Raw genomic sequence first — 23,970 nt, forward strand, 5'->3', positions numbered from 1 at the left:
AGACATTGATATAATTTGATTGCCGCTTAGAAGGAAAGTTCCACCTTTGTAGTCAGCAAAGGTTTGGGGACACCCTCGAAATTAGTAGATTTTCTAGAGGCCCAGTGCAGCTTTCCTAGCATTGGCAGTAGAAAGGGTCATACAGAAGACATCAGTGACTTCCATTGTTATCATTGCCATAAATGAAGATGCTGTAGAGTCCTGAGGATGGGGCCTCTGAGGGCTTCCACCAAGTAGTGCCTAAAAAATTTGGGTAGAGTGCAACACTCATTCTGGAGGTGCAAACTGCCTACCTGAAAGTGTTCATCAATATAAAACCTGTATGACCCGATCGATGGAGGTATCCGGTCCTAAAAACCTGTTGCCCATCAAAACAATCTACTTATGAACAAGAAGATTACTCCAACCGTTCTTCCTGACAGCAGCTGGAACAGCATCTGTCTCTCTATCCATATGTATCTATATATTTATCTAGCTATCTCATATCTGTCTAATAGAAATCTATGTATCTGTCTAGCAGATGAGGAGAGTATTAGGGGGTTCTGCAGCAGCTGTAGTATGTATTATAAGGGTTCCGCAGCAGCTGAGGTGTGTATTATAAGGTTCTGCAGCAGCTGAGGTGTGTATTATGAGGTTCTGCAGCAGCTGGGGTGTGTATTACAAGGTTCTGCAGCAGCTGAGGTGTGTATTAGGAGGTTCTGCAGCAGCTGAGGTGTGTATTATAAGGTTCTGTAGAAGCTGAGGTGTGTATTATAAGGTTCTGCAGCAGCTGAGGTGTATATTATGAGGTTCTGCAGCAGCTTAGATGTGTATTATGAGGTTCTGCAGCAGCTGAGGTCTGTATTAGGAGGTTCTACAGCAGCTGAGGTGTGTATTATGAGGTTCTACAGCAGCTGAGGTGTGTATTAGGAGGTTCTACAGCAGCTGAGGTGTGTATTATAAGGTTCTGCAGAAGCTGAGGTGTGTATTATGAGGTTCTGCAGAAGCTGAGGTGTGTATTATGAGGTTCTGCAGCAGCTGAGGTCTGTATTAGGAGGTTCTACAGCAGCTGAGGTGTGTATTATAAGGTTCTGCAGCAGCTGAGGTGTGTATTAGGAGGTTCTGCAGCAGCTGAGATGCGTATTAGGAGGTTCTGCAGCAGCTGAGATGCGTATTAGGAGGTTCTGCAGCAGCTGAGATGCGTATTATGAGGTTCTGCAGCAGCTTAGATGTGTATTATGAGGTTCTACAGCAGCTGAGGTCTGTATTAGGAGGTTCTGCAGCAACTGAGATGTGTATTAGGAGGTTCTGCAGCAGCTGAGATGTGTATTAGGAGGTTCTGCAGCAGCTGAGGTGTGTATTAGGAGGTTCTGCAGCAGCTGAGGTGTGTATTAGGAGGTTCTGCAGCAGCTGAGGTGTGTATTAGGTGGTTCTGCAGCAGCTGAGATGCGTATTAGGAGGTTCTGCAGCAACTGAGATGTGTATTAGGAGGTTCTGCAGCAGCTGAGATGTGTATTAGGAGGTTCTGCAGCAGCTGAGGTGTGTATTAGGAGGTTCTGCAGCAGCTGAGGTGTATTAGGAGGTTCTGCAGCAGCTGAGATGCGTATTAGGAGGTTCTGCAGCAGCTGAGATGCGTATTAGGAGGTTCTGCAGCAGCTGAGGTGTGTATTAGGAGGTTCTGCAGCAGCTGAGCTGTCTTAATCTCACATACGTTTCTATCCATCTCTGTTTAGCGTACCATGGTTTGCGGCCCCCGTCCTGCTGGACGGAAACCCAGCTGATCGTTTGCCTGTGCGATTACCTGACCTCAGTGGGTATTGACCTCCTGCACCAATCTAGCAGATGCAGAAGTCAGGTCTCAGTCAGTGACCTGGAGGAGAAGACAGAAGCTGTTTATTACCGCTCCTGTCCTTGGTACATGGCACTCAATGAGAGCTGTGCAGTGAATAGAGGAAGTGGCTGTGCAATGCAACATGCGGCGACTGCCGATGAATTTTAGGTCGCATGTCTGCTTTTGCTGCATTGACTTTAATTTAAGTCACACACGACGTGCCTCACCTGCGACTTGGCTGTAGCCGAGGCCTAACTGGGGCTCCTTTTGGTTGCCTTAGTTACAGTGGGAAACATGAAAAATACTTAAAAAGAAGTCTTTTAATGAACTCTTGATGGACATATTGTGTGCCAAAAATAACATTAAAAAAAGGAAAATATATATAATAAAATGCAAAAATACAATAAAATAGAAATAAATAAAACAAAAATAAATAAAGCCTAAAAAAATGAAAAATAAAACCACCCATGCCATAATCGTCCTGATCATGTGAAACTATACATATTGCATACAACACAAAATAGGGAACATATTTTAATAATTTTATTTCGGTGAGAGTTTAACACTTTCCCGACATCCACCATACGGGTCATTTAAGATGGCACTCACTCCGGAGAGGACAGAGTGCCATAGCCACCGGGTGCCTGCTGTTTCATACATCAAGCAACCGCATCTAATGTCCACGATTGGCAGTAATGCCGACCGTGGACATTTAACTCTGACCACGGCGTCTCAGGTGGCTAAAACTCAGACGCGCACTCTTCTCTGGGTCATGTGCGCTTTTCTCCAGTGGAGATCGGGGAAAGCGTCCTTCTCTAATAATGAGCCGGACCCTGTACTAGGCTTCCAGGCTCATTATTAGTATATCCCAGTTCAGGCCAGTACGTGGCAGCACTGAACTTGGATGTAGCGATTTCTATACAGAATAACGGAGCAAATTTGATGTCTGATGACTGCAAGTTGTGGTCGACTTGTGGACCTAACAAAAACTGAAAAAAATAAATAAATATATATATATATATATATATATATATAAATACAGTACAGACTAAAAGTTTGGACACACCTTCTCATTCAAAGAGTTTTCTTTATTTTCATGACTATGAAGGCATCAAAACTATGAATTAACACATGTGGAATTATATACATAACAAACAAGTGTGAAACAACTGAAAATGTCATATTCTAGGTTCTTCAAAGTAGCCACCATTTGCTTTGATTACTGCTTTGCACACTCTTGGCATTCTCTTGATGAGCTTCTAGAGGTAGTCACCTGAAATGGTTTTCACTTCACAGGTGTGCCCTGTCAGGTTTAATAAGTGGGATTTCTTGCCTTATAAATGGGGTTGGGACCATCAGTTGCGTTGAGGAGAAGTCAGGTGGATACACAGCTGATAGTCCTACTGAATAGACTGTTAGAATTTGTATTATGGCAAGAAAAAAGCAGCTAAGTAAAGAAAAACGAGTGGCCATCATTACTTTAACCCCTTAAGGACACAGCCTTTTTACACCTTGGGACCAGGCCATTTTTTGCAAATCTGACCAGAGTCCCTTTAAGTGCTGATAACTTTAAAACGCTTTGACTTATCCAGGCCGTTCTGAGATTGTATTTTCGTCACATATTGTACTTCATGACACTGGTAAAATGAAGTCAAAAAAAAAATTTTTTTTGCACCAAAAAATACCTAATTTAACAAAAATTTGGAAAAATTTGCAAATTTCAAAGTTTCAGTTTCTCTACTTCTGTAATACATAGTAATACCCCCAAAAATTGTAGTGACTTTACATTACACATATGTCTACTTCATGTTTAAATTGTTTTGGGAATGATATTTTATTTTTTGGGGATGTTATAAGGCTTAGAAGTTTAGAAGCAAATCTTTAAATTTTTCAGAAATTTACAAAAACTCAATTTCTAGGGACCAGTTCAGGTCTCAAGTCACTTTGCGAGGCTTACATAATAGAAACCACCCAAAAATGACCCCATCTAAGAAACTACACCCCTCAAGGTATTCAAAACTGATTTTGCATACGTTGTTAACCCTTTAGGTGTTGCACAAGAGTTATTGGCAAATGGGGAGGAAATTTGAGAATTTCATTGTTTTGTCTAATTTTTCATTTTAACCCATTTTTTCCACTAACAAAGCAAGGGTTAACAGCCAAACAAGACTGTATCTTAATTGCCCTGACTCTGCCGTTTACAGAAACACTCAATATGTGGCCGTAAACTACTGTACGGCCACACAGCGGGGCGTAGAGTGAAAGGTGCGCCGTTTGGTTTTTGGAAGGCTGATTTTTATGGACTGGTTTATTTACACCATGTCCCATTTGAAGCCCCTCTGATGCACCCCTAGAGGAGAAACTCCCTAAAAGTGACCCCATCTAAGAAACTACACCACTCAAGGTATTCAAAACTGATTTTAGATACGTCGTTAACCCTTTAGGTGTTGCACAAGAGTTATTGGCAAATGGCGATGAAATTTGAGAATTTCATTTTTTTGCCTAATTTTCCATTTTAACCCATTTTTTCAACTAACAAAGCAAGGGTTAACAGCCAAACAAGACTGTGTCTTTATTGCCCTGACTCTGCCGTTTACATAAACACCCCATATGTGGCCGTAAACTACTGTACAGCCACACAGCGGGGCGTAGAGGGAAAGGTGCGCCATTTGGTTTTTGGAGGGCTGATTTTGCTGGACTGTTTTTTTGACACCATGTCCCATTTGAAGCCCCTCTGATGCACCCCTAGAGGAGAAACTCCCTAAAAGTGACCCATCTAAGAAACTACACCCCTCAAGGTATTCAAAACTGATTTTACAAACTTTGTTAACCCTTTAGGTGTTGCACAAGATTTAATGGAAAATAGAGATACAATTTCTAAATTTCACTTTTTTGGCAGATTTTTCATTTTAATATTTTTTTTCCAGTTACAAAGCAAGGGTTAACAGCCAAACAAAACTCATTATTTATGGCCCTTATTCTGTAGTTTACAGAAACACCCCATATGTGGTCGTAAACCGCTGTACGGACACACGGCAGGGCGCAGAAGGAAAGGAATGCCATACGGTTTTTGGAAGGCAGGTTTTGCTGGACTGTTTTTTTTGACACCATGTCCCATTTGAAGCCCCCCTGATGCACCCCTAGAGTAGAAACTCCAAAAAAGTGACCCCATTTTAGAAACTACGGGATAGGGTGGCAGTTTTGTTGGTACTAGTTTAGGGGACATATGATTTTTGGTTGCTCTATATTACACTTTTTGTGCGGCAAGGTAACAAGAAATAGCTTTTTTGGCACCGTTTTTTTTTTTGTTATTTACAACATTTATCTGACAGGTTAGATCATGTGGTAATTTTATAGAGCCGGTTGTCACGGACGCGGCGATACCTAATATGTATACAATTTTTTTTATTTATGTAAGTTTTACACAATGATTTCATTTTTAAAACAAAAAAAATGTTTTAGTGTCTCCATAGTCTAAGAGCCATAGTTTTTTCAGTTTTTGGGCGATTATCTTAAGTAGGGTCTCATTTTTTGCGGGATGAGATGATGGTTTGATTGGCATCTATTTTGGGGTGCATATGACTTTTTTATTGCTTGATATTACACTTTTTGTGACGTAAGATGACAAAAAATGGCTTTTTTTACACCTTTTTTTTTTTTTTTTTTTACGGTGGTCATCTGAGGGGTTAGATCATGTGATATTTTTATAGAGCCGGTCGATACGGACGCGGCGATACCTAATATCTATACTATTTTTTTATTTATGTAAGTTTTACACAATGATTTCCTTTTTGAAACAAAAAAAATCATGTTTTAGTGTTTCCATAGTCTAAGAGCCATAGTTTTTTCAGTTTTTGGGCGATTATCTTGGGTAGGGTATGATTTTTGCAGGATGAGATGACGGTTTGATTGTTACAATTTTGGCGTACATGCGACTTTTTTGATCACTTTTATTACCTTTTTTGGGAAGTAAGGTGGGCAAAATTTCAATTTTATCATAGTTTTTTATTTTTTATTTTTATGGGGTTCACCGTTCGGGTAAAGTAACATGACTGTTTTTTTTTAGATCAGGTCGTTACGGACGCGGCGATACCAAACATGTGTAGGGAATTTTATTTTTTTCATTTTTAATCAGTGATAAATGTGTTTTTTTATTTTTACTTTTTTTTCACTTTTATTCACTTTTTTTTTGACCCAGACCCACTTGGTTCTTGAAGATCCAGTGGGTCTGATGTCTGTATAATACAGTACAGTACAATATATATTGTACTGTACTGTATTTTACACTTCTGAACAGATCTATGCCTTTTAGCACAGATCTGTTCAGCACCATGGACAGCAGGACGCCTGAGACGGCGTCCTGTTGCCATGGGAACCTTCCCCGTCTGCTCAGTACTGCTCAGAACTGCGCAGACGGGGAAGGGTAAGGAGGGGATCTGTCGGGGGGCTGTCTGGGGGCTCTCTCCCTCTCCCATCGGGGGGCTGCAAAGGCACAGCAGCCCCCCGATGGGAGAGGGAGGGAGCTCCCTGCGCTGTTAACCTTTTCCATACAGCGGTCCGTACGGACCGCTGTATGGAAAGGGTTAAACAGCTGACATCGCATCGCAGATGTCAGCCGTTTATACCAGGGTGCCAGCAATGTGCTGGCACCCTGGTATACCCACTAGAAGCCAACGATTATACAAGGGGAGGCGGGCGGGGGATCACAATCCCACCTGCCGCACCGCCCGCCTCCCGCACCGTCCCCACCGCCCGCAACCCTCCCCCTGCACCTCCCGCCACCATAAAATCATTCGGGGGTGCAGGGGGGTGAATAAAACGTTATTTTAGGCAAATAAAGTTTCTGATCCCCGCGGTCAGGGACCGCGGGGATCAGAAAATGCAGAAATCGCAGCAAACCGCAGGTCTGAATTGACCTGCGGTTTGCCGCGATCGCCGACATGGGGGGGTCACGGGACCCCCCCGCGCATTTAGCCTAGGTGCCTGCTCAATGATTTGAGCAGGCACCGGGTTCCAATCACCGCCGGCCGGGCGGCAGTGATCGGAACAACACATGACGTACCGGTACGTCATGTGTCCTTAAGTACCAGGACATCATGAGGTAACGGTACGTCATGTGTCCTTAAGAGGTTAAGAAATGAAGGTCAGTCAATCAGCCGAAAAATTGGGAAAACTTTGAAAGTAAGGGCTATTTGACCATGAAGGAGAGTGATGGGGTGCTGCGCCAGATGACCTGACCTCCACAGTCACCGGACCTGAACCCAATCGAGATGGTTTGGGGTGAGCTGGACCGCAGAGTGAAGGCAAAAGGGCCAACAAGTGCTAAGCATCTCTGGGAACTCCTTCAAGACTGTTGGAAGACCATTTCAGGGGACTACCTCTTGAAGCTCATCAAGAGAATGCCAAGAGTGTGCAAAGCAGTAATCAAAGCAAAAGGTGGCTACTTTGAAGAACCTAGAATATGACATATTTTCAGTTGTTTCACACTTGTTTGTTATGTATATAATTCCACATGTGTTAATTCATAGTTTTGATGCCTTCATAGTCATGAAAATATATATATACACACTCACCTAAAGAATTATTAGGAACACCATACTAATACGGTGTTGGATCCCCTTTTGCCTTCAGAACTGCCTTAATTCTACGTCATGGGCATCACCGTGAGCGAACATGGCCATTCTATTAAAATATTAAGAGTTAGCACATATGGTGAATGGCGTAACGGAAAAAAATGCCCAATTTGCTGTTTTTAATCACTATCTCCCCAAAAGATTTATTAAAAAGTCATACACACCCCATCGTGGGGAATGGGGACAAATTCAGGGTGGGGATATAAGAGTCCATGGTATATCAGGCTCCTCTCAGTCTATGGCAGGCAGTAATATTTTGTGCTGCTGTGGCTGCTGTGTTTATCCTCTTCCCCCAGCAGTAAGTCTGGAGGTGAAGTCTGGGCAGAGATCAGACAGTCTCCTGAAGTGAGTCTCCCTCAATGCTGAGTATTTGGTGCACCGCAGCAGGAAATGAGCCTCATCCTCCACGGCCTCCTGGTCGCACTGCTGGCACAGTCTGCTCTCCCTGGGCTTGTACCTCTGTCGGTGACGCCCAGATTCAATGAGCAGGCTGTGGGCGCTCAGTCTGTACTGGCTCAGGATCTGTTGGTCTCTTGGATTGGGGAGTTTCTCCAGATATGGGGCCAGTTTGTACTCCCTCTGCAGGCTCTGGTGTACGGTCAGCTTCTGTGATGTTCGTATGTCGTTCCTCCAGACGCTGATATGTTCCTCTTTGCCCTTGTGTATCATCCTCTGGATTTCACCTTTTGCCAGGCTGTACTGGTTGGTGGCTTGGGCAGGCTGGGTTTGGGTGACTTGTTGCTGGGTGCTTTGTCTTTCTGGGACTTCTTGGTGTAGCAAGGCTTTGTAATGGTAGGAGCTGGGACTGCTGCTATGCAGATGGGCTCTGAATGATAGCGCCCCCTTCTGTACAGCAAAGTAAAGCGGGATTCTGCCCAGTTCTGCTCGACAGGCACTGTTTGGGGTGCTCCTGTGGACCTGGAGAAGGTGTTTGCAGAGTTCTAGGTGGAATAGTTCTGTTGGCCCAGAGTCCCTCTTTGCCCAGTCTGGGTATGTGTCTTGGCCCCAGACTTCGCTGCCATACAGGAGGATTGGAGTGATAATGGATTTTAAGCCAGACTGTCACTGGTGCCTTAAGATAATACAGACTCCTTCTGATGGCATAGAAGGTTTTGCTCGCCTTGTCTTTCAGTGTTTCCATGGCTTTCTTAAAACTCCCTGATTGGCTGATTTCTAGGCCCAGCTCTGTGTAGCTGTCGGTTTCTGAAAGTGGACAGTTGTTTAGCAGGAAGGGAGGATGCCCGACTGCTTTCTGGTTTCTTTTCTGGAACACCATGATGTTGGTTTTCTTTGGATTGATGGGCAGTGCCCAGGTGTTACTGAACTTTTCCTGGATTTTCAGGTTATCTTGGAGACCTTTCTCAGTTGGTGATAGTAGCACAAGATCATCTGCATAAAGGAGAAATTTCACCTCTGTGTCATGGAGGGTGAGACCAGGTGCTGAGGAGGACCCCAGAGCTGCTGCCAGCTCATTGATATAGATGTTAAAGAGAGTTGGACTGAGGCTGCAGCCCTGTCTGACTCCTCAGCTCTGCCGGAAATAAGCTGTTCTCCTGCCATTTACATTGAAGATGCATCTGTTCTCAGTGTAGGAACTTCTGATGACGACATATATGTTTTTTCCTCCTATTCCACTTTCGAGAAGTTTCAGGAATAGGCCCGAGTGCCACACTGAGTCAAAGGCCTTCTTAAAGTCCACAAAGCAGGCATAGATCTTTCCATGCTTTGTATTGTGGACATGGCTCTTGATGAGGCTCTGCAGAGTGTAGATGTGGTCCGTGGAGCGGTGGTTTGTCATGAAGCCTGCTTGGCTTCTGCTGAGGATGTTGTGCTGGGTGAGGAAGCTGAGGATCCTCTTAATCAGGATACTGCTGAGGAGTTTCCCCAGATTGCTGCTGACGCATATCCCTCTATAGTTGGATGGGTCGTACCTGTCTCCGCTCTTGTGTATGGCGATGATGATGCCTTGGTTACAGCTCTGGGGGAAGTAGCGGCACTCAGCGCAACATTCTAGAGTTTTACTAATGCGGCCTGGATACCTGGCGGGCTGTATTTGATTATTTATGGAGAGATCCCAACTGGGCAACTGGCTTTATTTTATTCTTTATCACTGAGATCATCTCCTGCAGTGTGATCGGTGTGTATAAAGGGTTTTGGAAATCTTTAATTTTTTTCCTACATATCCTTCAGCTTTTTCATGATTCCTTTTTGTTTTGGGCTTTGGTCCTCCCTCGAGATGTCTTTGTAAAGATCCTTGAAGTACTGGAGCCAGATGTTGCTGTTTTGGATGTGGAGGTTGGTGTCCATGCTGGTTTTGTCCATGTGCTTCCATAGTTCCTAGAAGGAGTTGTCCTGTAGAGCATCTTGGAGTTGGAGGAGCTTGGTTGAGATGTTGCCTGGCTTTTTCTTTCTGAGGGTATTTTTGTTTTGCCTTTATATGTTGTTGTAGGCTTCCCTCAGACTGTTGTTGTTCTGATCTTGGTGTTTCCTATTTAAGGCCATTCTAAGCGCCTTCCTTATATCTTTACACTCCCGGTCGGGTTTTTTGGCCTTTTGTTGCATCTTTTGAGGCATCTTTTCAGACATTTCCGCCATGGTGTAAAGTTATATTATTAAAGTCCCTTACCGTGAGATTTACTCCTTCTGGGTTCAGCTCATACACTTTACTATGGAAGTTATGGAGCATCTCTTGGATTTATGCGCTGTTTATGGTCTCCATATACTCTGGGGATGACTTCTTGGACCATTTAAAAGATATAGGTAGGCTAAAGAGGCCGGTCTGCTGTGATGTTTGTGCCGGTGGTTTACTTGTGGATTTAATGTATAGGAGCAGTTGGTTGTGGTCTGACAGGTGTGTCTGTGGGGTGACTATGAAGCCACCAACATTTTTGGGGTCCATATCTGTGATGGCATAGTCTACCACACTTTTGCCTACATGGGAGTTTAGGGTATATCTACCAAGAGAGTCTCCCTTGGTGCGGCCATTGAGAATATGAAGTCCGAGGCTTTGACATAAGTTCAGCAATGTTCTGCTACTTTTATTTACTGTGCTGTCATAGCTGTTGCTCTCGGTGTGCACTGAGCTGTCAGTCAGTGTCTGCTCAGAATATATAGACATTTCTGTCAGTTGTCAGGAAGTCTCTCTCCCTCCCTGTTTTAGCAATGAGATCTCCAAAGATGAGAACAGTGCCCAGGGCCTGGAAATGGGCGGCTTCCTTCTGTAGGATATCAAAGCTGTTGGGATTGAAGTATGGAGACTCTGGTGGAGCTACTGTATGTATGCTGCACAGAGATAGACGTCAGCCCGAGAGGTGAGGATGGAGCGGCCTATCCTTACCCAGATGTGGTTGTCTCCTCTTTACTGGTCGGATCTGCTCATGGAGCTCCTCTTTATACCAGACTAATATTCCTCCTGAGCTCCGGCCCAGCTTGACGCTTTTGTTTTTCAGAGCAGGGACAGAGATCTCCCTGCATCCGGTGGGCACCAGGGCTTTATTCTCTGTCTTAGTCCATGTTTTTTAGTCTTTGGGTAAAGTCTGGATCGTGCATCTTACATCCGAAGGCTTAAGCGTTCAGGCCCTGAATGTTCCAGCTGCTGACAATAAGAGATGTCATTGTTCGTCCATATACCTTGCAATGAGCTGCATAGGACAAGCTGGATTCTTGACTGGTGGCCATGTTGTAGCAGTTCGGTCCAGTCCGTGTTCTGCACAGAGTGATGACCAGGGTCTTTATCTCCTCAATGTCTCTGCTCTGCATTACTCTGTGAGGCAGGTGGATTCCTCCATGGTTTGTGCCTCTGATGGCCATATTTTGGGTAAAGGTCACTATTTCCAGTTTGTTGAGGAGGGTATGAGGTTTCAGGTCTATTTGTTGTTGGTGACTTTTCCATAGGTTTTTGTCTTGTGTGGGGTCTGGGCCGGGGGTCTCTGTTGAGCACTAGGTCTTTGAATCCTTTGGCTAGAAGGCTAACTCCTTGGTTATTGAGGTGTTTATTGTCATATAGGTGATGATGGTTTATGGAGGGGTGTTGTGCCAGGGTGATGTCTGGCATGGCGCTGATTTTAGCTGCCAACTCTGGATGATGTGTTCAGGGATGTCCTTTCTTGGGAGCAGAGATGACAGGATGATTTTACAGCTGGGGAACTTCTGCTGTGCCGTCCCTGCTAGCTGGCTCAGTTGTCCTGGTATCTGCTGGTGCTGGTCCTGGAGGTTATTGGTGCCCGTGTGGATGATAATGTGGTTGGGTTTGGTGAAATATGGATTATTGATGATGGCTGTTGATTATTCGAAAGTATCTATCTATCCTATCTATCTATCTATACCCCCCTGCTCTGCTGACCACTGTGAAGGTATTAGCGGTCTGTAGGACCCTCCATATCACAGTGCACTATGGGTACTACAATAGTCTGTCATTATCTTCTGTGTATAGCCCCCCCCCCCCCCCCATGCAGGGTCTCAGGATCCTTGTTGCCCATAGCAGCCAATCAAAGTAAGGCTTTCATTTCTAAACTGTGCAAGAAAAATGAAACCGAGGCTCTGATTGGTTGCTATAGGCAACACCTAAGCCAGGTTGTAAATGCATGAGGTAGTATACGATCATCACCCAGGTACAGACACGTGATGCTGCACAGCCAATCATAGCGCAGCCCAGTACAGTAATATATACTGCTACTACAGGTCAGTATATAATAGTAATACACCCCATTACTGTAATATATACTGCTACTACAGGTCAGTATATAATAGTAATACACCCCATTACTGTAATATATACTGCTACTACAGGTCAGTATATAATAGTAATACACCCCGTTACTGTAATATATACTGCTACTACAGGTCAGTATATAATAATAGTAATACACCCCGTTACTGTAATATATACTGCTACTACAGGTCAGTATATAATAGTAATACACCTCGTTACTGTAATATATACTGCTACTACAGGTCAGTATATAATAATAGTAATACACCCCATTACTGTAATATATACTGCTACTACAGGTCAGTATATAATAGTAATACACCCCGTTATTGTAATATATACTGCTACTACAGGTCAGTATATAATAATAGTAATACACCCCGTTACTGTAATATATACTGCTACTACAGGTCAGTATATAATAGTAATACACCTCGCTACAGTAATATATACTGCTACTACAGGTCAGTATATAATAGTAATACACCTCGCTACAGTAATATATACTGCTACTACAGGTCAGTATATAATAATAGTAATACACCCCGTTACTGTAATATATACTGCTACTACAGGTCAGTATATAATAGTAATACACCTCGCTACAGTAATATATACTGCTACTACAGATCAGTATATAATAGTAATACACCTCGTTACTGTAATATATACTGCTACTACAGGTCAGTATATAATAGTAATACACCCCGTTACTGTAATATATACTGCTACTACAGGTCAGTATATAATAATAGTAATACACCCTACCACTGTAATATATACTGCTACTACAGGTCAGTATATAATAATAGTAATACACTCCGTTACTGTAATATATACTGCTACTACAGGTCAGTATATAATAGTAATACACCCCGTTACTGTAATATATACTGCTACTACAGATCAGTATATAATAGTAATACACCTCGCTACAGTAATATATACTGCTACTACAGGTCAGTATATAATAATAGTAATACACCCTGTTACTGTAATATATACTGCTACTACAGGTCAGTATATAATAATAGTAATACACCCCGTTACTGTAATATATACTGCTACTACAGGTCAGTATATAATAATACTAATACACCCCGTTACTGTAATATATACTGCTACTACAGATCAGTATATAATAGTAATACACCTCGCTACAGTAATATATACTGCTACTACAGGTCAGTATATAATAATAGTAATACACCCTGTTACTGTAATATATACTGCTACTACAGGTCAGTATATAATAATAGTAATACACCCCGTTACTGTAATATATACTGCTACTACAGGTCAGTATATAATAATACTAATACACCCCGTTACTGTAATATATACTGCTACTACAGGTCAGTATATAATAATAGTAATACACCCCGTTACTGTAATATATACTGCTACTACAGATCAGTATATAATAATAATACACCTCGCTACAGTAATATATACTGCTACTACAGGTCAGTATATAATAATACTAATACACCCCGTTACTGTAATATATACTGCTACTACAGGTCAGTATATAATAATAGTAATACACCCCATTACTGTAATATATACTGCTACTACAGATCAGTATATAATAGTAATACACCTCGCTACAGTAATATATACTGCTACTACAGGTCAGTATATAATAATACTAATACACCCCGTTACTGTAATATATACTGCTACTACAGGTCAGTATATAATAGTAATACACTCCGTTACTGTAATATATACTGCTACTACAGATCAGTATATAATAGTAATACACCTCGCTACAGTAATATATACTGCTACTACAGATCAGTATATAATAGTAATACACCTCGCTACAGTAATATATACTGCTACTACAGGTCAGTATATAATAGTAATACACTCCGTTACTGTAATATATACTGCTACTACAGATCAGTATATAATAGTAATACACCTCGCTACAGTAATATATACTGCTACTACAGGTCAGTATATAATAATAGTAATACACCCTACCACTGTAATATATACTGCTACTACAGGTCAGTATATAATAGTAATACACCCCGTTACTGTAATATATACTGCTACTACAGATCAGTATATAATAGTAATACACCTCGCTACAGTAATATATACTGCTACTACAGGTCAGTATATAATAGTAATACACCCCGTTACTGTAATATATACTGCTACTACAGGTCAGTATATAATAATAGTAATACACCCCGTTACTGTAATATATACTGCTACTACAGATCAGCATATAATAATACTAATACACCCCGTTACTGTAATATATACTGCTACTACAGGTCAGTATATAATAGTGATACACCTCGTTACTGTAATATATACTGCTACTACAGATCAGTATATAATAGTAATACACCTCGCTACAGTAATATATACTGCTACTACAGGTCAGTATATAATAATAGTAATACACCCTACCACTGTAATATATACTGCTACTACAGGTCAGTATATAATAATAGTAATACACTCCGTTACTGTAATATATACTGCTACTACAGGTCAGTATATAATAGTAATACACCCCGTTACTGTAATATATACTGCTACTACAGATCAGTATATAATAGTAATACACCTCGCTACAGTAATATATACTGCTACTACAGGTCAGTATATAATAATAGTAATACACCCTGTTACTGTAATATATACTGCTACTACAGGTCAGTATATAATAATAGTAATACACCCCGTTACTGTAATATATACTGCTACTACAGGTCAGTATATAATAATACTAATACACCCCGTTACTGTAATATATACTGCTACTACAGATCAGTATATAATAGTAATACACCTCGCTACAGTAATATATACTGCTACTACAGGTCAGTATATAATAATAGTAATACACCCTGTTACTGTAATATATACTGCTACTACAGGTCAGTATATAATAATAATACACCCTGCCACTGTAATATATACTGCTACTACAGGTCAGTATATAATAATAGTAATACACCCTGTTACTGTAATATATACTGCTACTACAGGTCAGTATATAATAATAGTAATACACCCCGTTACTGTAATATATACTGCTACTACAGGTCAGTATATAATAATACTAATACACCCCGTTACTGTAATATATACTGCTACTACAGGTCAGTATATAATAATAGTAATACACCCCGTTACTGTAATATATACTGCTACTACAGATCAGTATATAATAATAATACACCTCGCTACAGTAATATATACTGCTACTACAGGTCAGTATATAATAATACTAATACACCCCGTTACTGTAATATATACTGCTACTACAGGTCAGTATATAATAATAGTAATACACCCCGTTACTGTAATATATACTGCTACTACAGATCAGTATATAATAGTAATACACCTCGCTACAGTAATATATACTGCTACTACAGGTCAGTATATAATAATACTAATACACCCCGTTACTGTAATATATACTGCTACTACAGGTCAGTATATAATAGTAATACACTCCGTTACTGTAATATATACTGCTACTACAGATCAGTATATAATAGTAATACACCTCGCTACAGTAATATATACTGCTACTACAGATCAGTATATAATAGTAATACACCCCGTTACTGTAATATATACTGCTACTACAGGTCAGTATATAATAATAGTAATACACCCCGTTACTGTAATATATACTGCTACTACAGATCAGCATATAATAATACTAATACACCCCGTTACTGTAATATATACTGCTACTACAGGTCAGTATATAATAGTAATACACCTCGTTACTGTAATATATACTGCTACTACAGATCAGTATATAATAGTAATACACCTCGCTACAGTAATATATACTGCTACTACAGGTCAGTATATAATAATACTAATACACCCCGTTACTGTAATATATACTGCTACTACAGGTCAGTATATAATAATAGTAATACACCCCGTTACTGTAATATATACTGCTACTACAGGTCAGTATATAATAATACTAATACACCCCGTTACTGTAATATATACTGCTACTACAGGTCAGTATATAATAATAATACACCTCGCTACAGTAATATATACTGCTACTACAGGTCAGTATATAATAATAGTAATACACCCCGTTACTGTAATATATACTGCTACTACAGGTCAGTATATAATAGTAATACACCTCGCTACAGTAATATATACTGCTACTACAGGTCAGTATATAATAATAATACACCCCGTTACTGTAATATATACTGCTACTACAGGTCAGTATATAATAGTAATACACCTCGCTACAGTAATATATACTGCTACTACAGGTCAGTATATAATAGTAATACACCTCGTTACTGTAATATATACTGCTACTACAGGTCAGTATATAATAATACTAATACACCTCGCTACAGTAATATATACTGCTACTACAGGTCAGTATATAATAATACTAATACACCCTGTTACTGTAATATATACTGCTACTACAGGTCAGTATATAATAGTAATACACTCCGTTACTGTAATATATACTGCTACTACAGGTCAGTATAACTTATTACTAATAGAAAAACACCCCACTACAGTAATATATACTGCTACTACAGGTCAGTATATATTAATAGTAATAGTAATACACCCTGCTACTGTAATGTATACTGCTACTACAGGTCTGTATATACTAGTACTGAGGTGTGTATTATGAGGTTCTGCAGCAGCTGAGGTGTGTATTAGGAGGTTCTGCAGCAGCTGAGGTGTGTATTAGGAGGTTCTGCAGCAGCTGAGGTGTGTATTAGGAGGTTCTGCAGCAGCTGAGGTGTATACTATGAGGTTCTGCAGCAGCTGAGGTGTGTATTATAAGGTTCTGCAGCAGCTGAGTTGTGTATTATGAGGTTCTGCAGCAGCTGAGGTGTGTATTATGAGGTTCTGCAGCAGCTGAGGTGTGTATTATGAGGTTCTGCAGCAGCTGAGGTGTGTATTATAAGGTTCTGCAGCAGCTGAGGTGTATTAGGAGGTTCTGCAGCAGCTGAGGTGTGTATTAGGAGGTTTTGCAGCAGCTGAGGTGTGTATTAGGAGGTTCTGCAGCAGCTGAGATGTGTATTATAAGGTTCTGCAGCAGCTGAGGTGTATTAGGAGGTTCTGCAGCAGCTGAGGTGTGTATTAGGAGGTTCTGCAGCAGCTGAGGTGTGTATTAGGAGGTTCTGCAGCAGCTGAGGTGTGTATTAGGAGGTTCTGCAGCAGCTGAGATGTGTATTAGGAGGTTCTGCAGCAGCTGAAGTGTGTATTAGGAGGTTCTGCAGCAGCTGAGGTGTGTATTAGGAGGTTCTGCAGCAGCTGAGGTGTGTATTAGGAGGTTCTGCAGCAGCTGAGATGTGTATTAGGAGGTTCTGCAGCAGCTGAGGTGTGTATTAGGAGGTTCTGCAGCAGCTGAGGTGTGTATTAGGAGGTTCTGCAGCAGCTGAGTTCTGTATTATGAGGTTCTGCAGCAGCTGAGGTGTGTATTATGAGGTTCTGCAGCAGCTGAGATGTGTATTAGGAGGTTCTGCAGCAGCTGAGGTGTGTATTAGGAGGTTCTGCAGCAGCTGAGATGTGTATTATAAGGTTCTGCAGCAGCTGAGGTGTATTAGGAGGTTCTGCAGCAGCTGAGGTGTGTATTAGGAGGTTCTGCAGCAGCTGAGGTGTGTATTAGGAGGTTCTGCAGCAGCTGAGGTGTGTATTAGGAGGTTCTGCAGCAGCTGAGGCGTGTATTAGGAGGTTCTGCAGCAGCTTAGGCGTGTATTAGGAGGTTCTGCAGCAGCTTAGTTGTGTATTAGGAGGTTCTGCAGCAGCTGAGGTGTGTATTAGGAGGTTCTGCAGCAGCTGAGGTGTGTATTATGAGGTTCTGCAGCAGCTGAGGTGTGTATTATGAGGTTCTGCAGCAGCTGAGATGTGTATTATAAGGTTCTGCAGCAGCTGAGGTGTATTAGGAGGTTCTGCAGCAGCTGAGGTGTATTAGGAGGTTCTGCAGCAGCTGAGGTGTGTATTAGGAGGTTCTGCAGCAGCTGAGGTGTGTATTAGGAGGTTCTGCAGCAGCTGAGGTGTGTATTAGGAGGTTCTGCAGCAGCTGAGGTGTGTATTAGGAGGTTCTGCAGCAGCTGAGGTGTGTATTAGGAGGTTCTGCAGCAGCTGAGATGTGTATTAGGAGGTTCTGCAGCAGCTGAGGTGTGTATTAGGAGGTTCTGCAGCAGCTGAGGTGTGTATTAGGAGGTTCTGCAGCAGCTGAGGTGTGTATTAGGAGGTTCTGCAGCAGCTGAGGTGTGTATTAGGAGGTTCTGCAGCAGCTGAGGTGTGTATTAGGAGGTTCTGCAGCAGCTGAGGTGTGTATTAGGAGGTTCTTCAGCAGCTGAGGTGTGTACTATGAGGTTCTGCAGCAGCTGAGGTGTGTATTAGGGGGTTCTGCAGCAGCTGAGGAGTGTATTGTATTAGGAGGTTCTTCAGCAGCTGAGGTGTGTACTATGAGGTTCTGCAGCAGCTGAGATGTGTATTAGGAGGTTCTGCAGCAGCTGAGGTGTGTATTAGGAGATTCTGCAGCAGCTGAGGGGTGTATTAGGAGGTTCTGCAGCAGCTGAGGTGTGTATTAGGAGGTTCTGCAGCAGCTGAGATGTGTATTAGGAGGTTCTGCAGCAGCTGAGGTGTGTATTAGGAGGTTCTGCAGCAGCTGAGGTGTGTATTAGGAGGTTCTGCAGCAGCTGAGGTGTGTATTAGGAGGTTCTGCAGCAGCTGAGGTGTGTATTAGGAGGTTCTGCAGCAGCTGAGATGTGTATTATAAGGTTCTGCAGCAGCTGAGGTGTGTATTAGGAGGTTCTGCAGCAGCTGAGGTGTGTATTAGGAGGTTCTGCAGCAGCTGAGGTGTGTATTATGAGGTTCTGCAGCAGCTGAGGTGTGTATTAGGAGGTTCTGCAGCAGCTGAGGTGTGTATTAGGAGGTTCTGCAGCAGCTGAGGTGTGTATTAGGAGGTTCTGCAGCAGCTGAGATGTGTATTATAAGGTTCTGCAGCAGCTGAGGTGTGTATTAGGAGGTTCTGCAGCAGCTGAGGTGTGTATTAGGAGGTTCTGCAGCAGCTGAGGTGTGTATTATGAGGTTCTGCAGCAGCTGAGGTGTGTATTAGGAGGTTCTGCAGCAGCTGAGGTGTGTATTAGGAGGTTCTGCAGCAGCTGAGGTGTGTATTAGGAGGTTCTGCAGCAGCTGAGGTGTGTATTAGGAGGTTCTGCAGCAGCTGAGATGTGTATTAGGAGGTTCTGCAGCAGCTGAGGTGTGTATTAGGAGGTTCTGCAGCAGCTGAGGTGTGTATTAGGAGGTTCTGCAGCAGCTGAGGTGTGTATTAGGAGGTTCTGCAGCAGCTGAGATGTGTATTAGGAGGTTCTGCAGCAGCTGAGGTGTGTATTAGGAGGTTCTGCAGCAGCTGAGATGTGTATTAGGAGGTTCTGCAGCAGCTGAGGTGTGTATTAGGAGGTTCTGCAGCAGCTGAGGTGTGTATTAGGAGGTTCTGCAGCAGCTGAGGTGTGTATTAGGAGGTTCTGCAGCAGCTGAGATGTGTATTAGGAGGTTCTGCAGCAGCTGAGGTGTGTATTAGGAGGTTCTGCAGCAGCTGAGGTGTGTATTAGGAGGTTCTGCAGCAGCTGAGATGTGTATTAGGAGGTTCTGCAGCAGCTGAGGTGTGTATTAGGAGGTTCTGCAGCAGCTGAGGTGTGTATTAGGAGGTTCTGCAGCAGCTGAGGTGTGTATTAGGAGGTTCTGCAGCAGCTGAGGTGTGTATTAGGAGGTTCTGCAGCAGCTGAGGTGTGTATTAGGAGGTTCTGCAGCAGCTGGGGTGTGTATTAGGAGGTTCTGCAGCAGCTGAGGTGTGTATTAGGAGGTTCTGCAGCAGCTGAGGTGTGTATTAGGAGGTTCTGCAGCAGCTGAGGTGTGTATTAGGAGGTTCTGCAGCAGCTGAGGTGTGTATTAGGAGGTTCTGCAGCAGCTGAGGTGTGTATTAGGAGGTTCTGCAGCAGCTGAGGTGTGTATTAGGAGGTTCTGCAGCAGCTGAGGTGTGTATTAGGAGGTTCTGCAGCAGCTGAGGTGTGTATTAGGAGGTTCTGCAGCAGCTGAGGTGTGTATTAGGAGGTTCTGTAGCAGCTGAGATGTGTATTAGGAGGTTCTGCAGCAGCTGAGGTGTGTATTAGGAGGTTCTGCAGCAGCTGAGGTGTGTATTAGGAGGTTCTGCAGCAGCTGAGGTGTGTATTAGGAGGTTCAGCAGCTGAGATGTGTATTAGGAGGTTCTGCAGCAGCTGAGGTGTGTATTAGGAGGTTCTGCAGCAGCTGAGGTGTGTATTAGGAGGTTCTGCAGCAGCTGAGGTGTGTATTAGGAGGTTCTGCAGCAGCTGAGGTGTGTATTAGGAGGTTCTTCAGCAGCTGAGGTGTGTACTATGAGGTTCTGCAGCAGCTGAGGTGTGTATTAGGGGGTTCTGCAGCAGCTGAGGAGTGTATTGTATTAGGAGGTTCTTCAGCAGCTGAGGTGTGTACTATGAGGTTCTGCAGCAGCTGAGGTGTGTATTATCATGTTCTGCAGGAGCTGAGGTGTGTATTATAAGGTTCTGCAGCAGCTGAGGTGTGTATTAGGAGGTTCTGCAGCAGCTGAGATGTGTATTATAAGGTTCTGCAGCAGCTGAGGTGTGTATTAGGAGGTTCTGCAGCAGCTGAGGTGTGTATTAGGAGGTTCTGCAGCAGCTGAGGTGTGTATTATGAGGTTCTGCAGCAGCTGAGGTGTGTATTAGGAGGTTCTGCAGCAGCTGAGGTGTGTATTAGGAGGTTCTGCAGCAGCTGAGGTGTGTATTAGGAGGTTCTGTAGCAGCTGAGATGTGTATTAGGAGGTTCTGCAGCAGCTGAGGTGTGTATTAGGAGGTTCTGCAGCAGCTGAGGTGTGTATTAGGAGGTTCTGCAGCAGCTGAGGTGTGTATTAGGAGGTTCTGCAGCAGCTGAGATGTGTATTAGGAGGTTCTGCAGCAGCTGAGGTGTGTATTAGGAGGTTCTGCAGCAGCTGAGGTGTGTATTAGGAGGTTCTGCAGCAGCTGAGGTGTGTATTAGGAGGTTCTGCAGCAGCTGAGATGTGTATTAGGAGGTTCTGCAGCAGCTGAGGTGTGTATTAGGAGGTTCTGCAGCAGCTGAGATGTGTATTAGGAGGTTCTGCAGCAGCTGAGGTGTGTATTAGGAGGTTCTGCAGCAGCTGAGGTGTGTATTAGGAGGTTCTGCAGCAGCTGAGGTGTGTATTATGAGGTTCTGCAGCAGCTGAGATGTGTATTAGGAGGTTCTGCAGCAGCTGAGGTGTGTATTAGGAGGTTCTGCAGCAGCTGAGGTGTGTATTAGGAGGTTCTGCAGCAGCTGAGATGTGTATTAGGAGGTTCTGCAGCAGCTGAGGTGTGTATTAGGAGGTTCTGCAGCAGCTGAGGTGTGTATTAGGAGGTTCTGCAGCAGCTGAGGTGTGTATTAGGAGGTTCTGCAGCAGCTGAGGTGTGTATTAGGAGGTTCTGCAGCAGCTGAGGTGTGTATTAGGAGGTTCTGCAGCAGCTGGGGTGTGTATTAGGAGGTTCTGCAGCAGCTGAGGTGTGTATTAGGAGGTTCTGCAGCAGCTGAGGTGTGTATTAGGAGGTTCTGCAGCAGCTGAGGTGTGTATTAGGAGGTTCTGCAGCAGCTGAGGTGTGTATTAGGAGGTTCTGCAGCAGCTGAGGTGTGTATTAGGAGGTTCTGCAGCAGCTGAGGTGTGTATTAGGAGGTTCTGTAGCAGCTGAGATGTGTATTAGGAGGTTCTGCAGCAGCTGAGGTGTGTATTAGGAGGTTCTGCAGCAGCTGAGGTGTGTATTAGGAGGTTCTGCAGCAGCTGAGGTGTGTATTAGGAGGTTCTGCAGCAGCTGAGATGTGTATTAGGAGGTTCTGCAGCAGCTGAGGTGTGTATTAGGAGGTTCTGCAGCAGCTGAGGTGTGTATTAGGAGGTTCTGCAGCAGCTGAGGTGTGTATTAGGAGGTTCTGCAGCAGCTGAGGTGTGTATTAGGAGTTTCTTCAGCAGCTGAGGTGTGTACTATGAGGTTCTGCAGCAGCTGAGGTGTGTATTAGGGGGTTCTGCAGCAGCTGAGGAGTGTATTGTATTAGGAGGTTCTTCAGCAGCTGAGGTGTGTACTATGAGGTTCTGCAGCAGCTGAGGTGTGTATTAGGAGGTTCTGCAGCAGCTGAGGGGTGTATTATAAGGTTCTGCAGCAGCTGAGGTGTGTATTAGGAGGTTCTGCAGCAGCTGAGGTGTGTATTAGGAGGTTCTGCAGCAGCTGAGGTGTGTATTAGGAGGTTCTGCAGCAGCTGAGGTGTGTATTAGGAGGTTCTGCAGCAGCTGAGATGTGTATTAGGAGGTTCTGCAGCAGCTGAGGTGTGTATTAGGAGGTTCTGCAGCAGCTGAGGTGTGTATTAGGAGGTTCTGCAGCAGCTGAGATGTGTATTAGGAGGTTCTGCAGCAGCTGAGGTGTGTATTAGGAGGTTCTGCAGCAGCTGAGGTGTGTATTAGGAGGTTCTGCAGCAGCTGAGGTGTGTATTAGGAGGTTCTGCAGCAGCTGAGGTGTGTATTAGGAGGTTCTGCAGCAGCTGAGATGTGTATTAGGAGGTTCTGCAGCAGCTGAGGTGTGTATTAGGAGGTTCTGCAGCAGCTGAGGTGTGTATTAGGAGGTTCTGCAGCAGCTGAGATGTGTATTAGGAGGTTCTGCAGCAGCTGAGGTGTGTATTAGGAGATTCTGCAGCAGCTGAGGGGTGTATTAGGAGGTTCTGCAGCAGCTGAGGTGTGTATTAGGAGGTTCTGCAGCAGCTGAGATGTGTATTAGGAGGTTCTGCAGCAGCTGAGGTGTGTATTAGGAGGTTCTGCAGCAGCTGAGGTGTGTATTAGGAGGTTCTGCAGCAGCTGAGGTGTGTATTAGGAGGTTCTGCAGCAGCTGAGGTGTGTATTAGGAGGTTCTGCAGCAGCTGAGGTGTGTATTAGGAGGTTCTGCAGCAGCTGAGGTGTGTATTAGGAGGTTCTTCAGCAGCTGAGGTGTGTACTATGAGGTTCTGCAGCAGCTGAGGTGTGTATTAGGAGGTTCTGCAGCAGCTGAGGTGTGTATTAGGAGGTTCTGCAGCAGCTGAGGTGTGTATTAGGAGGTTCTGCAGCAGCTGAGGTGTGTATTAGGAGATTCTGCAGCAGCTGAGGGGTGTATTAGGAGGTTCTGCAGCAGCTGAGGTGTGTATTAGGAGGTTCTGCAGCAGCTGAGGTGTGTATTAGGAGGTTCTGCAGCAGCTGAGGTGTGTATTAGGAGGTTCTGCAGCAGCTGAGGTGTGTATTAGGAGGTTCTGCAGCAGCTGAGGTGTGTATTAGGAGGTTCTGCAGCAGCTGAGATGTGTATTATAAGGTTCTGCAGCAGCTGAGGTGTGTATTAGGAGGTTCTGCAGCAGCTGAGGTGTGTATTAGGAGGTTCTGCAGCAGCTGAGGTGTGTATTAGGAGGTTCTGCAGCAGCTGAGGTGTGTATTAGGAGGTTCTGCAGCAGCTGAGGTGTGTATTAGGAGGTTCTGCAGCAGCTGAGGTGTGTATTAGGAGGTTCTGCAGCAGCTGAGGTGTGTATTAGGAGGTTCTGCAGCAGCTGAGGTGTGTATTAGAAGGTTCTGCAGCAGCTGAGTTGTGTATTAGGAGGTTCTGCAGCAGCTGAGGTGTGTATTAGGAGTTCATTCTGAATTTTTGGAGTATGAGATGCCCGATTTAATAGAATTTTACGGGTTTTTTTCTTTATAGTTTTGTTACATTACATAATATTCCCAATAT

At 43.6% G+C, this 23,970-nt stretch overlaps 1 protein-coding gene across 2 annotated transcripts in view; it reads left to right on the plus strand.

Moving 5' to 3' along the window:
- The window catches only part of CADM3 (cell adhesion molecule 3), a 380,571-nt gene that overhangs the window by 75,981 nt on the left and 280,620 nt on the right, over nucleotides 1-23,970 (plus strand). The gene's annotated exons all lie outside the window — the stretch shown is intronic.

Source organism: Bufo bufo, chromosome 11 (genome assembly GCF_905171765.1).
Source record: "Bufo bufo chromosome 11, aBufBuf1.1, whole genome shotgun sequence".
In the NCBI taxonomy this organism is placed as follows: Eukaryota; Metazoa; Chordata; class Amphibia; order Anura; family Bufonidae; genus Bufo; species Bufo bufo.